Here is a 16,867-nt window from a genome sequence, read left to right on the forward strand (position 1 = left end):
AATAAAAGTACAACACTTATGAGCTGATAGCGGTATCATTATTACTCCATATTAAGTCCATTGTACATATTCCTAAAGTCCATGACCTGAATCATAAACGCCCTCCACAAATGAACATTGATGTTTTTTTGGCCGTGTGGATTTGTTTACATCTTCATATATAGCATGTATTCTATTCCTCCTTTGACTTGGCGGATGCAATCCCAATGTTGGGCCAATAGGTAAGACAATCAGTTTTAGAGAGTGGGGTGCACACCTTCTTATGTGTAATTAATCAGCTTCTCCTTTTGTGTCCAAGATTGCGTGCTGATTGGAAACGGTGCCAGGCCCAACTGGCACCGACAATATGAGTGACATGGAAAAAGGGGCGACATCTCACCCCAACCAATCGCACAGCTAAATGTAGCCGTCATGACTCATCTATTATACCATTAATAATTAGTTTCATTAAACTTCATAGTACTCCTTTTTCTCCATTTTTTCCAAAATGTCTTCCTTTTTCATCTTTATTTCAAATCCACACGTAGGAATGTAATCCCAATTTTTCATGTTTCTAGTGTTCGACCTGTGTCCATCCGGACCTCTTGAAAGAACACGACTAGTGCCAGGTTCATTTGAAGCAGCGTTTATTGATTAAAAAACCCAATGCATTTTGGGCTGTTTAAAGCCCTTCGTCGGGGGTCACTGTAATTGCACAAGAAAATAACACCAATTAATGTTCAGCACTAAGTTATGCCATCATTCATTGTATACAAGTAATCCTCATCCTACTTTACATCATATTCATTAACCTTGCAGGTAATTGGGCCCCATATCGCAGCCTCATGGCATATCATCTATTTCTCACAGCGCGCGCCATTGCCATCTAACCAAATTGTGAAAAGTTATTGATCATATGTCCCCCCTGTTCTTCACCAACCTCACATCGCTGTACGTCATAACAAAACCTATATGCGAAGCCTCAGTTGTCTTCCCACCCATCATTCTTTCATCCGTGCTAGCCTCATGCTTGCTTCCGAGTGAGTATGCAACCTGCAATGTAACACTTCTTCGTTTACCCCATTTAACAGTTCATTTTTAAATTTCATGAGCTCCGGTGCATGTACTTAGGTTGAAAGATTACTTATTTCAACATCACCCAAAGGCGCACACGACTCCTGCCCATTAGTTCAAAATCCCTCCCTCCGCTTCACATACCTGCTTCGTGACATAAGCCTCCCAAATGCTCATTCCGGACCAAGCAACAAACAAAATGTGATTCCTCCCCTTTTAACACGTGTCCGTACCGTCTCCCAATTGGCTAACTGGACGATTTATCAGCCCTGATGAAAACACTAATACGTTACCCGTTACTTCTATGCTTAATGGACACCATTACCCATGATGCAATTACTTGACGGTTAGTCCATAAAAACGATCGATAATAAAAGCACAACACTTATGAGCTGATAGCGGTATCATTATTACTCCATATTAAGTCCATTGTACATATTCCTAAAGTCCATGACCTGAATCATAAACGTCCTCCACAAATGAACATTGATGTTTTTTTGGCCGTGTGGATTTGTTTACATCTTCATATATAGCATGTATTCTATTCCTCCTTTGACTTGGCGGATGCTATCCCAATGTTGGGCCAATAGGTAAGACAATCAGTTTTAGAGAGTGGGGTGCACACCTTCTTATGTGTAATTAATCAGCTTCTCCTTTTGTGTCCAAGATTGCGTGCTGATTGGAACCGGTGCCAGGCCCAACTGGCACCGACAATATGAGTGACATGGAAAAGTGGGGCGACATCTCACTCCAATTAATCGCACAGCTAAATGTAGCCGTCATGGCTCATCCATTATACCATTATTAATTAGTTTCATTAAACTTCATAGTACTCCTTTTTCTCCATTTTTTCCAAAATGTCTTCCTTTTTCATCTTTATTTCAAATCCACACGTAGGAATGTAATCCCAATCTTTCATGTTTCTAGTGTTCGACCTGTGTCCATCCGGACCTCTTGAAAGAACACGACTAGTGCCAGGTTCATTTGAAGCAGCGTTTATTGATTAAAAAACCCAATGCATTTTGGGCTGTTTAAAGCCCTTCGTCGGGGTCACTGTAATTGCACAAGAAAATAACATCAATTAATGTTGAGCACTAAGTTATGCCATCATTCATTGTATACAAGTAATCCTCATCCTACTTTACATCATATTCATTAACCTTGCGAGTAATTGGGCCCCATATCGCAGCCTCATGGCATATCATCTATTTCTCACAGCGCGCGCCATTGCCATCTAACCAAATTGTGAAAAGTTATTGATCATATGTCCCCCCTGTTCTTCACCAACCTCACATCGCTGTACGTCATAACAAAACCTATATGCGAAGCCTCAGTTGTCTTCCCACCCATCATTCTTTCATCCGTGCTAGCCTCATGCCTGCTTCCGAGTGAGTATGCAACCTGCATAACACTTCTTCGTTTACCCTATTTAACAGTTCATTTTTAAATTTCATGAGCTCCGGTGCATGTACTTATGTTGAAAGATTACTTATTTCAACATCACCCAAAGGCGCACACGACTCCTGCCCATTAGTTCAAAATCCCTCCCTCCGCTTCACATACCTGCTTCATGACATAAGCCTCCCAAATCCTCATTCCGGACCGTTTAGAAAGTTGCCATTTTTTTGTTTTAACCATTTGGTCACATGGCTAGGTGTAGCTGGCAGATGGTCTTTGTGTATTGCTCCCTGACAGTGAGACAAAGGATGAATAGGTGTTGCCAGGGTGGGCCCTTTCTGACTTGATGTGGGGGAGGAGCTGTCACATTCCACATTTGCACATCACAAACACTCTTCCTCAGCCACTCAGAAAGGGTTTGACGCTATTTTTTTGTGACCTCATAAAAGCTGGGGCCAGGGCAGGTAGTCAGGAAATTCTAAGCAGCTGTAAGGGTAGAAACCTCCAGAAACGTCTCCTACTTGAAAGTGAGGACTGGATATAAATAATGGACCTCAGACCAGATTTGTCAGTACACCTCCAGACCTGTGGAAGACTCAGAAGGACTGCTGTGCTGCTCTGCAAGGAGGACTGCCGTTCTCTTGCACTGCTGCCCTGCTGTCCTACTACGGGAGTGGAAAGGACTGTGCTGCATTTTGAACCCAGGACTTCTAGAGTGACTCCAAGGGCTAGTTGACTGGCTTACAGATTAGAGTCTCGGGGACAAATAATCTCCAACCTCCTTAACCCAGTGCCTGGGCTCTGTCTGCTGTGACCCCTAACCCCCAAGTGGTGCCATCCCAGTCGTGGACTCTTGAAAATTGACCTGAAGGTGAACTTCCAGCCCAGCTGTGGGAGTGTGGGCAGAATCGACGCAGCACAACCCATCTCCTCACAAGCCATGCTTCGGATCTGCAGCAGTGCAACGCATGCCTGATTCCAGACCTTGTATTGCGGCCCTCATTTTCCTTGAAACTGCTGTTGTGCAATACATCCTTGGCGCAGTCCTTTGCATTGCAAGCCCCTCGTTGATGACAGGCAGGACTACGAATCCTCCCAGCTTCTCCGGAACGGCTGGTGTCCGATACATCTTCGTCACAGGACTCACATCGCAAGCCCCTCGTTAGAGCAGGACTGCACATCTCAGCCCAACAGGTTCCTCATAACCTCTGCTGTGCAGCACATCCTCGAGGCGGGATCTCGCAATGCTCTGCAAACCAGGATTTAAGGTACTGTTTTTAGCCGGCCGCACTTGGTCCCTGTTTCTAGCCAACACTCCTTCGCAGTCAGGCCGAATTTCTAATTTGCTTCGGTCCAGTGTGATCAAATAACCACAGTTGACGCTTTGTGCTTTTAGGCACTATTTTGACTTAAAACTTTGAAACTGCATATATCCGGTGCTACTGATTGGATTTTGTTGATTTAGTCTCAAATAATTTATTACATTTACTGTATTTTTTAAAATTGGTGTGGCAATTTTCTTGTGTTGTGTTTTGTTAAAAAGCCACCCTTTTGGCTTGTTCACTCCCAATGTTTGTGTGCTGACTGGTACCAATGGTAGCTGCCTCTGACTGTGTTCTGAGCCCTGCTAGTCAGGCCCAGGGCCATTACTATGTTAAACACATAAACATATATTGAGGTAGACTATAGTTGGCATGGCCTACCCTATAAGTCCCTAGTAGATAATAGTATAAAAAAGGATAAAAATGACCTATAGATCCATAGTATATAATTGGGCCTGGCAGTTTAGGGGCCAGCTTTTGAGCATAAATAGAATGAGTGATGATTGCAGAAAGTTTCAGAGAATGTTGAGCAGGTTGGAGGAGCTAGATGGGAATGTCCCTCTAGGACAACGATGTTGAACACTTATCCCTGAACTCTTATTTACTTATATGCTGCAAAAGGTCAGGTATGCTCACATGATGTGAATCCTGTGCACACTGTACTACTGGAACCAAGCTATAACTGACCGATAAACCCTAATAACGATGAAACCGGTCATGGGTTGCTTGTGTTCTTATTCAGGGACTACATGGCTTGACATTCTGGCTTGGTCCGATCCCATTGGAGGATGCTCAAGAATGGTTTGCATATGGCTGGGCCCAAACTGAGGTTTGTATGATGTGCAAAATAACAATTGACTGGAATGTAGCTCCAAGTAATTACCAGTGACTGAGATTAATTCAAGCATTCCATCAATCACTTTTTTGTATACATCAGTATGGGGCCCTAAGTGAGCTGGGTATGCCCAGACCTGGGTCCTTTGCACTCTGTGCTACTGGAACAAATCGATAACTGACAGATAATGCCTAATAGGAGCAAAAGCGGTCATGGACTGCTTCTGTTCTGGTTCAGGGAGGACCTGGCCTGGCAGTGCGGGCTGGGCTGTTCCTATTGACGTCCAAGACTGATGATCAAGACTGTTTTTTATATGGCTGTGTCTCAACTTAGATGATATGGAGTGCGAAATAATGATAGACTGAGATGCGGTCCTAAGTAATTACCAGTCGTTGAGATCAATTCAGGCATTTCATCCATTTTGTATAATTCAGCGAAAGGTTTGTAGACATTCCCTATGAGAAATGAGTGATCAAAGTATAGGCAAACGTTGCAGCTGAGTGCAATCTTTGGACCATTATATGGCCTCTAAGCCCACATTACCTTTTTTAAAAATAAGTAGGGAAACATAATGAATTTTAGATTTAAAAATCAATCAGTTTTGGACAACTTTTCAATTGCACATTTAGAAGGTGACATACAATAGTGTTAAATATATCATCTTAATTGCAAAAACTACTTTCCTTTTACTTCTAAACACTATTTGTAACATGATATCATATTGCTTTTCAGTTGTATGTGGGTAAAAGTATTGCTTACAGATCCTGGAGCAGCTTGCACCAAGTGAAGACACTGCACAGCTATTAGGCAAAGGGGCAAATAAGCTATTTTAATTTCAAAATCCTCTTTCACTTTGGGGAAATATTTAGTAGACCTCCATCTGCCCAGATGTCAACATGATAGACATCCAGAGAAGGAGTAATATAAGTGTACATGACAATATCACACTCTTTCAATACTAACCAAAGGCATAATTAACGGATACGGGAAAAAGGCAATGTAGCCATAAATATGTACCTGTTCCCAAACCTTCCCAATATTTTCATCACCCAATTTGTAGATGTAAATGCTTTCCATTAAATTAATTACATGCGTATGAGGTTGAAAGGTTACAATCCCCCTATTTCACCCAAGAGTTGGAGACAGGATTTCCCCAAAAAGCAGTTTTTCTGTAATGCATAATGTGTCCATGCATGTCTCTGGGAATTTTCTGAATCTCAGAAGTTGGGAATGTTTTAAGCTCAAATAAGTAGATTTCCGAAATGGATTGTATCTTTAGTTAACTTGTTGGTACCTGTTGCTATGATGCAAAACAAACGTCAGTTTCGGCTGTGGTCATTTGGCTGTGTGATTCAGGAAAAACTTTGGATAGAAAAGTGTTTTTTAAGTAAAAGTTACAGTATTTTATTAGTAGCACACCCTTCATACATAACAATTATCAATTATCCAGCTTGCCCTTAGTTTTAGTCCTGGCATATTGCATTAAAGGGAAATATGTTTGTTTTCATTATGGACAGATGACTTGATCCCCATATAATCTGCTGAGAATAACGTGGTGTTCAGCTGACGCTCTCTTGGCTATAAAGGCCCCTTAATTCCATGTGCTTTAAAGAGCACGAGCAATCTTTCATTCAGGGATGCCTCATGCACAAGGCTTAGGAGGCTCATTGTAACTTGATAAATTAAAGGTCGCAGGCTGTCTAAGGGGAGTGTTGGAAAATAAATAGACTTTGTGCTTTCACCTGCCACATGCCTTATGAATTATTTTCATTATGAACAATAATCCCTCTGATGGAAAGAGACATTGGCGCAAAACATGTTATTCTTGATTTTATGTTGAATATATATTTGATTCAATATATTGCATGGTCTTTGTTAGAGTTCAATTCTCTATTAAGAGTTTGGCTTTTATAAAGCAGTTAGCAAATCGCATTTTTATCTACAAAGACATTAAACATGTCACTGTTAACACTGAAACGATTTAACAGTGATGAGGTACTCTTTGTCCTTTGTGAATATGAGTTATATGTGTAAAAACGAAAAGAACTATATATTTATATATTTATATTTATAGAGCGCAACATTCATCCAAAAAGGATATCACTGCGCTAGAGTGGCGAGATCCTGTGGTAGGGGTGAAGTGGGATGATGGTTGCTGCCACTATGTCCAGCATTTAGGCTTTAGGGAACAGATGGGTATACAAAGTCCTTCTAAATGCCATGTAGTCATCAGTGAGATGTAGATCTAGCGGTAGCTCATTCCATTGTGTTGTAGCCAGGTGGGAAAAAGCCATCGAAGATGCTAGTCTGTCCTTCATGGCCATGGTTCTGCAGATAGGTCAGGAAAAAAGCTCTGAATGTTCACACAGGTGCAGATTCAGGGAGCATGTTGCCTTGCTTTGGGGCTCACTGGATAGGGGTCCAAGATCACAAGGCCTCACCATACGGCCTGCGTGAGCAGATTCATCCATGAGCTACAACTGCCTCCTCCTAGGCCTTCCCTTCCAGGCAGCCATTCCTTAATGCAAGGGCACCGCTTTAAATACTTTAAATAAAGTAACCTTCAAGAAGTAGTAGATCAGCTGTATCTTTAATCAGCCTACAACAGCGTAACTTTCTCCTGCTAGCCTTCACAGCAACTGACCACAGTTGTTCAAATAATAACATTCCAAAGGAACCTTGGAACACTTGTTCCACTTACATCATAAATATGACATACCCTCCTCCTTACATATTCAAATGAAAAACAATACCATAACTATCTATGGATAATTATAAGAGCATAAGAATAAACTAAGCTATAAATATACAACCTAAGTACGAAAAGTACAAATAGCATTGCATCTATGTAATGAGTAATTATAACATTTATAATATTTAGCACATAATGGAACACGCCATGCATAATAACAATATCATAGAAACAAGACATGTAAATTAAATTTCCCAATAGATAAAACTTGGCATTAACTGACAGGATGGCAAATCCTAGTACTTTTAACATATTGGGCCCAAGTCATGCAAATTCCCTCATGCAGTCCTGCAGGTAGCAGGAAATTATCTTTTCCTCTGTATGGGTCAATATCTTCTCCCACTTTACACAAAACTTTCATCAACAACTCCCCTTTTATTCTTCACAAATTCATAACTGCTACCTTCCTTACCTCGCATGCAAATAGAAGTAGGCCCATCATCATCCCTTATTAGCATAAATCCACGGCATCTCTCACTATTACCATTCTCTGCACTACATACCAATCATAGACTTGTCCTCTAGCTACCCATCCATCTGTCACCTTAGTCTATTCACCAACTCGAATAATTGACACTTTGCTGTGCAGCATGGCAGTGTCGTGTTTACCACCTTCCCTCAATCTGGTCCGAACCAAGGTTTGCGACCTCTCATCAACTCAAATTGAGATTTGCCAAGAAGCCTAATTTCAGTAGTGCGATATGCCTATATAGCTTCTTGAACTGTCTCAGCCACATCAGACTGACAATGCACGACTAACTGAAGGGATCCCTTGACTAAGTGGTTCATCTGTTATGTAATGCCATTGGCATGGAGGTATAAAGAGCTGTGCCATGGTGTTTGATACCATGCACCAATAAAAACTCCTTCATTTCATTGAAAGTTAGTTAACTACCATTATCCATTATCGGAGTGTGAGGACTACCTTCCCTCCTGAACATTTCTCAGTAAGTATAAATGGCACTCCACGCAGATACATCCCTCATTAATACGACCTCCAACCACTTGTTTAACTCTTGCTAATCGGCCTAATAACATTCATACGCACATTGTGCCATGTTTACTTGGGATCTTGAATATAACTAGACTCAGACTGTGCCCATACTTAAGCCTTTTCTCACGTTCCTTACAATCCACACACGTTTCTATCTATTGAACAGTTTGTATATCAAATCCCGGACACCAGAAGTTTATTTTCACCCACCCTTGAGTCAAGATCTGCCTCAAGTGACCTTCATGTGCTAACGGAATAATGCTTCTCCTCAGATTTTCAGGTTGTACAAACCTTTTCCCTCTCAATAAAATACTATTCTCACTAATGTATAGTTCATCTAGAATTTTGATGAATGGTCTAACAGAAAGATCAACTGTGCTCTCTTTCCTTAAACCACTGACAACCATTCTACACACATCCCTCAAGAGAATATCTTTTGCCACTTTCTGCATCCATTCCTCTTTAGTAAAAACACCTACCCTACTGTGTACGAGGCCTTCCGACTTTGCCAATGCTCCTTCCTCCTCTTTATCAATCACTTCCTCTCTGTCTACCACCTCCCAATCCACAGATAAACATGAAGGAGCATGAGCCTGAGCATCGCGCCATCCAGGAATGTGCTCGATAATTTACTTGAATTGAACAGGCCGCTAATCTTGCTAACTTTACTGATCCTTTGCCAGCCCCACCAGGTGCAGTGGCATAGCAAAGCAGGGGCTGGCCACCCCAGGCAGCACGTGATTTGGAGATGGCCGCCTCCCCCCTACCTGCGCTGTTGTGGGAATTGCCACCCCCACTCTTACCTGCAGCCAACGCTGGAATCGTCAACAACCCCGCTCTGACATGCCGCTGCGTGCGGCAAACACAGGGACCCCCACGGGTGGCACATGGTCTAGCTACGCCACTGACCAGGTGTCAGGAGTTTCATCAATGGCTTGTGATCCATCCTCATTTTAAAACTCACTCCCCATAAGTATGTTCTGAAATACTCCATGGACCACAGTGCCGCTAATGCCTTGTGCTCAATGACTGAGTAGTTTTTCTCAGTCTTCGTCAATGAGCATGATGCAAACCTCATCATGTTTTTCACTCCTTCATGAATTTGAGATAGACAGTACTACACCCGATGCACTGGCATCTACTATAAGAATGGTACTCAAAGCAGTATTGAAAGGCACCAAAATTCCTGCTGCACTTAAAAACATGCTGCTCCTCACCCTACCTGAATGTCCATCCTTTTTTTGACATCCACTTTAAGTCTACAGTCTTAGTTGCAAAGTTTTCAACAACTTTGGCATAATACTCTATTAGCCTTAACTAGTCTTTATCCATGGGTTGCAGAGTCAACCTAATAGCTTCCAATAGATTTTTCTTTGGTTTCACCCCTTCCCCAGAAATTGGATGACCTAAATACTCGATCTCTTTGTATAAAAACATACATTTCTCTTTGCGCACTGTAAGACCAAAGCCAACACTTTTTAAACACTTTCTTCAAGACTTGGTTGTGTTGCCCAACAGTAGCTCCATACACCCAAATATCATATTGGAAGAAGATCATATTTGTGAACCCCTCAAATATATACGGCATCATACGTTGAGAAACACTGGCTGTGGAAGACAAAAAGAATGGTATTCTTGTGAAACAGAAAGTCTCTTCCATGGTGATGAGCTCTTATGCAACCTAATTTGATTGTAAGCACTTTTCAAATCTAACTTTAAAAAAACTTACCATCATTGAGCAAAAGTAGTAACTCAATAATGTATAGTAAAGGGAAGTTGTCTGTGATTATGCTTTGATTTACACTGTGAAGGTCCACACAGAATCTTAAATGGCCATCTGTTTTTTGCTTTAGCCACAGGCATTATACAATTGGAAGGATCCACAGGTTCAATCACCCCCCTCTTTCACCATTTTAAGCAACATCTGACTGACTTAGTCTATGACTACTATAGGGACCTTCCTCACTTTGTGCTCCAAAGAAACTACGCCTCGTTTCACCTTGATCTCATACACACATACCCCTTTAATGCACCCAATTCCTCCCGAAATACATCTTTTACTTCTTGTCAAATGTCATCAATATTCTTTTCTTCTACTTTCAAGACCTGTTCTGAAGCCCTAGGGTTCACAATTATATTAAAATTGCAGTGATGCATTCAACCTAAAATAGGTGGTCCACTATCAGCAACATATATCTTTCCTAGAGTTTCACGTGTGTTGAATTGAATGGATGATGATAAATAACCCAGTATGCCAATTTCTTCTTCCTGATAACCCTCTGGACAGATATTTTGGGAAAGTAAATTCAGGTGTCGACACAATTTTTAGAAAGTGTCCTTGAGAATTATAGTATACCTTGAACCTGTGTCCACTATGACCTATTTCTTTTTTCTCAATGACAAACCATGTTTTAGGCCTTGTCTTTCTCCTCTAAGTACCTTCATCCTCACCTAAGCTCAAAATACGGTCATGAATAAACTCACCAACTTCATCAGTTGTTAATGCCAGCTTGGATTTAGGAAGTTCGTTGCACATGTGTGAAAAATGTCCCTTTCTCCAACATTTATGGCACACTTTGCCAATAGCATAACATGATTTTGATTCGCTACCATGTTAATTGCTCCCAAATATGTTGCAAGCGTTAGTATCTTCATTTTTTATTTTTATTTTTCTAAATCTTTATTAGGGCATCAGACATAGAAACAAATAAAACAAAAATGTAGAGAACATACAATACACCACTATGCCTTAAGTCCTCTTTTTCATTTTTATACATACCCCCTCACAACCCCCACCCTTCCCAAAAAAAACCTACCCAGCTGAGCATTATTAATCCTGATTTAACCACTTAATAAGAGTTCCCCAGACCTGTTCTCCCTCCCGCCGAGCCCTATTTCCTCTTCTCCTATAAACAGAAATTTCCCAATTAAACACAGATAAAAATTTGCTAAACCATACGTGCATCGTTGGGGGGACCGGATCCAACCGTACCGTGGCTAAACAAAGCCGTAACATTGCCATCGCTACAAAAAGCATCTTTCGATATGGTTCGGCCATATTTTGATTGGAGACACCTAACATGACAACCTGAGAGGTCAGTGAAACAGAGTATCCCAGAACTTGTCCTAAACACTGTTCAATTTTGCCAAACAGTTGAAGCAAGCTAGGGCAGGTGGCAAACATATGTGTGCTGTCCGCAGCAAGTTGCCCACATCTAGAGCAGTTTATTCCAGAGGTCCCCCCCCATTTGTGGATTCGAGCAGGAGTTATGTACAAATTAAACCACGTCTTAAAGCATTGTACCTGCAGGTTTGCAGAGATACAGGCAGTTTGGCTATACATAAGAGAATCTTCACACTCGTCTTGTCCCGATTGTAGATCCAAATTCCACCTGTCAAAATGCTTTATTAGATTATCACTTCTTTTTTCGTTTACTGTTTTATATATAGAAGAGATTGATGCTTGACTTCCATTAATCAGTTCGATTAATGGAATATTTGTCCGGATAATAGTTCTTCTACAAAGAAAGTCTCTAATCTGTAAATATTAAAAAAATGGTTTGTTCTCGATTCCTACTTTCTGTTTTATAGCCTCAAAAGTCATAATACTAATGTCCCGTATAATATCACCTATAGATTTAACTCCTTTAGCTATCCATTCTTTAAAATAAGCATCCCAAAAAATTTCTGGAAAAAGAGTATTCCTTGCTACAGGAGAATATATATGGAACCGTCCAATTCCAAACATTTTACGGACCGCCGTCCAGACTCGAAAGACACTAAGCAAAACCTTAAACCTCACCTTTTTCAAATACGTAAAATCAATATGACAAAACAAAATTCCCCTAACCTCTGCCTCGTAAATTAAATAATATATTAACTTATCGGGACCGTCCAAACTTCCTCCACCCAATAATTCTCCTATTTGTTTTAATGTGATAGACCAGTAATAGATTTGAAAATTAGGTACTGCCAACTCTCCCCTGTCTTTGGGCAAAGTAATAGATTTAAGCGCCCTTCTCGGACGTTTCCCTGCCCATAAAAACCAGGACACAATCTGATCCAATTTTTAAACCACGATTGGTCTATCAGCAAGGGGATAGCTCGAAAACAATATAGAACCTTAGGAAGGAATATGCTTTTAATGACATTACATCTGCCCATTATTGTCAGCTGCAAATTAGCATTAGCATTTTCCTTATGCACAAATCTTTTTTATGATGTCCTATTTTTCTGTACTACTCCCACATTACTGCTTATCTTATCTATCTCTCCACCAGTTTTGGATACTTCTTATTTTGCACCTGAACTAATCCTTGAACGTTAGTTCATTTCTCTGATACCGAATTCCAACGCTTCAACCAATTTTGACATTTCAATGGCAATGTCGTATTTTTCTTTGCCCACAACTGCTGTTGTATATTCCTACTTTTGCATTGCACACTGAGCTGATCTCTAATCAACTCCTCACTCATGTAAACAAATTTGCACCTCACTGATAACTCCCTCAATCTAGAGACAAATGTATTCATCATCTCTCTCACACATTGCGGTGTGTATAAAACCTCTACCTTGCCAACACATTTGTTTTTTTAGCAAACCTATTACTCAATCGAACTCTGGCTTCCCTATGCACATCAGATATCCTAGAACCATTAACCAATGCTTCCGGCAAAAGTGTAAACATCCTTTGTGACTCACTCCCCAAAGAGTTCGAAGGCATTGCTTTCTTCTATCTGAGCTAAAGCCTTCACTGTCCAAAGCCAGCAAATAATTGGAAAACATATAAATCCAATCTTCCTACTGGATCACTGGCATCCCCTGTTGTTGTGAAAAGGGAGGCGGTGTTACAAACGGCACTTGCTCCATGTTGTGGAAATAGTGCAAAAATCTAAAAATGTGTAACCAATGGTGTGTGTATCACCGTGTTTTTCTTTTCAAGAGAAAGAAAAGTCATTAGTATGTAATCCTTTATTCTCTGTACGCACTTCAAAGTATTTCCATTAATTATATTGCCTTGGGTGTGCACATCACCTCGCTCTGATCTCCTAAGCTGGCTGTGTACAAATCTCTTTAACCACTTGCACGCTAGCGGTTTTCCCGCTGTGTGCTGGATTTTCAAAATCAACATGTTGAGTGACGAGTTCACCTTGTCATCCGCACAGGGTAGGTAAGGCTGATGACGAGCTGAGCTCGTCATCAGCATGGAAGGGGTTAATATGTGCCTTGGGTGTGAGCATCACAGCGCTCTGACCGCCTGAAATATCCCTCTACACATCTCTTTAAAAAGCTGAACATGGCTCCATTAAGGGTGTGCACATTACCACGCTGACGTGCAGAGAAATCCTCCTGATCCATCCATGAGTGCTACAGGGGAGACACCCTGGCACACACAAGATGAATCTCGTGCTACAGACTCGAAGGAGTTCACGCTTGCTGCGTGCGCTGAAGGGCAGTTAAGCTCACTAAAAAGAAAGTGCATAACACAAGCGCAAGGTTCTTAATAACCTGCCTTTGGCTTGCTGTAGAAAGGATTCACACGTAACGCGACTTGCTCGTACTCATGAACCTCGAATAACGTTAATAATGTAACCAACATGTTCGTTTTACTAATTTCGCGTATTTTCCCTTTACACGGGGTATCCGAGTGAAGCTTGCTTATGTGTTTTCTAATCCTAATACGCTTGCAAGTAAAATGGCTGCTGCCACGCGAGAATTTCTACTGCGCATGCGTCGGTCATACCCATGTGACGTGCTGTACTCTCAACTTTGGAGGGAATCTGTCGCATCTGCGCACTAGAGCTAAGATGGCTGCTTTGTGTTCTCACATGCGAAAAGCTTGTATTGCTGCTTTTGCTAAGCTGTTCGTTCTGCTTAATCCTAATGCTATAGTTTATTATAAAGTAATGGGTATAGAGTAGAAGTTTATGGTATACAGTGAAATCATTTATTCTGTGCTCTAAAACTGTTTCCTTTTACTTTTCATGTATCATAATCTGTGGGCTGGAGGGACGGGAATACTCCATTTTGAAAATCCTTTTGCACACGGCACTCTACAAGAGTAGGGCTGAAGTCATCTGTCATTGAAACCAAGCCAAGACAAGAGACAGCCAAGATGCGCCTGGGAAGCTGACCTCTCCCCTCAGTCGAAGAAGCCAGAATGTACCTGTTGAAATACAATGTATTTAATAATAAAGCGACCATTGTGAAGTGAAATGCAGATGTAATGTGAACCAGAAAATGATGGGCGGGAACGTAAAAATTAATATTCATTGCTGAAGTAACAGAAATTTAGGTGGTGTGTCGACCTCTCCTCCTCTCTTGTCCAATCGAAATTGGGGATCCTTACACTTGCAACATTGGGGGTGGTACACTGACCTGGAAAACAGTATAACTAGCGTAGGTTTAGCTAGAGAAATTGTCCGACTTGTCCGAATAGCTGATCTGTCACTGACCCAACGCACTCAATAGCTGATCGAGAACAGAGGTGCTGCGGAGCACTCTGTCAGAAGACTCGCTGACCCAATTGGGGTTCTGGGACCTTAAGTGCTTGGCGAAGCACTTTGCTGGGGAAATCGATAACCCAATCGGGGTTCTGACTGATAGCTGCAGAGAGGGAGTAGCGCAGGCGTTGCAACTGAACTGCGGCTGCTGGTCTCAACTTTCGGTGGTCCTGTTCTGATCCTAATCTGGCCTACCTTGTCCTTGTTTCCATACTGCACCTGCTGGCCTACTGGCAACTACATTCCTTGGGGTTTTCTTCTGTCCTTTTAACTGACCCGTGTCCAGGGTTGGTCTTCACACCGTTCTAGGTAAATATAAATCTGCGTGGGAAACAAATAGTAATTTTGCGTCCTTTTCTTACCCTCCCTGAATCTTGCTAGAGTCATAATTGCATATGTTCCTTTTTCTCTCCCCCTCCTGCGAGACATCATTAAATCGTGATTCTTGCTATTTTAGCATGACCCATTTTTTCTCCTATCCTTTAGAAATTGAAGATAGAGAACAGTTTCTGAAAATATAGGTGTTCCTTTTCTTTTCCCTCCTTTAGCCGAACTAAAGTGGTTGCTCTGAATTTTAGCGTGTTTAATTTTTTTACCTTCCCTATAGTTACATGGTTACTTCATTGTCGTCATTACAAATTTGTGTTCCTCCTTTTACTCACCTCGTTATTAGCGATCAAACTCTGATTTCCAGCATGTCCCTAATTTACCCTGTCCTTTAGAACACACCATCTCAAGTCTGATTTCTGAAAGTTCATTACAGTATGTTCCCTGTTCTTACCTTCCCTTTAGAATTCTAAATGGTTGGCATAATATATCTTTTGCATAGTTATACTCTTTTCATGATTCTGGTTATTGATAGCTTGCTTGCTGTAAACCTTTGGCTCACAACTCTTGGTGAAGATTAGATAAAGTTTTTTGAAACTTCTCGAGTCTGTGATTATTATAAAGAGTGCAAATGTTATGGTAAATTTGATTGGTTTGCTTATCTTTACAACTAACTCCCTGATCCATTGAGGTCATAGGTACCAGTGACAAGGATTGGTAAGTTAATGGTATAGGAATTGGTGGTATTTAATAGACTGGTAGTAGAGTGTAGGTTACCCGATTGAGTAAATATGGAGAACTGAATTATGAGCCCAAGTGTGCATTGATAACATTATAGTCGGGTGACCTGCGTGCTCTATCAGTATATTTTCTGGTAAGAAGAGGACGGGTAGGGATTAGTTAAAGATAGGTAGGTAGGTAAACTGCTGCTAACTGTGAAAATTAAAAATTGCTGCTAAATGAGAGTATTAATTGATCAAATGTAAATTGTTTTGAAATGTTCTGAAATGTTTTGAAATATTACTGATATGCTGCTATATTGATTTATGTATTAACCAAACCCGTTTGTGACTGTTATATGTTTGTCTGGAATCCCCGGGGTCAGAATAGTGGGTGGTAAAGGGAAGCCACATCGCAGTGAGGTCACTTACTCGCAGGAAGTTAGTGCATGGTTGTGCAGAACTGGAAGCACTATTTAGAGTTTTCTGTATGAATGTATGAATAAATGATAGCAAAGAGTTCGCTGGCAAAACTTCTATTGTGATATCACCTAGTAAGGGTCACACGGAAAGAGTAGCAGGTTCGTCTGAGCTTGATTGATAGCAAAGGGGTTCGCTGGTGAAACTTTGGCCTTAGTGTATATCCCAGAGTGGATGAGTCCGAAGGAGTAGCAGGTTCTCTAATGCTTGTGTGAGGGGTAGGCAGAAGGGATCTATCCGCAGTGTATGAAAACTAAACTGAGGAGATTTACTTGCAGTGAAACAAATCTTTCCTTTCTAGTCACTCGAGTACAGTGGCGAATGTTTAATGGTGTAAATTAAAACAAAGCATTGGATTTTATGTTACCTTGTGAAGGAGGGAGTCAGTTGCGGAGCTGGGCTGACATCACTCAGTGCCGCGCTGGTATTAGTCGAGACGGCGGGCGGCTAGCTGAGATAGTATTGTAAAGGAGGGGTGAGCACA

Source organism: Lissotriton helveticus, chromosome 2_1 (assembly GCF_964261635.1).
Source record: "Lissotriton helveticus chromosome 2_1, aLisHel1.1, whole genome shotgun sequence".
NCBI classification, from domain to species: domain Eukaryota; kingdom Metazoa; phylum Chordata; class Amphibia; order Caudata; family Salamandridae; genus Lissotriton; species Lissotriton helveticus.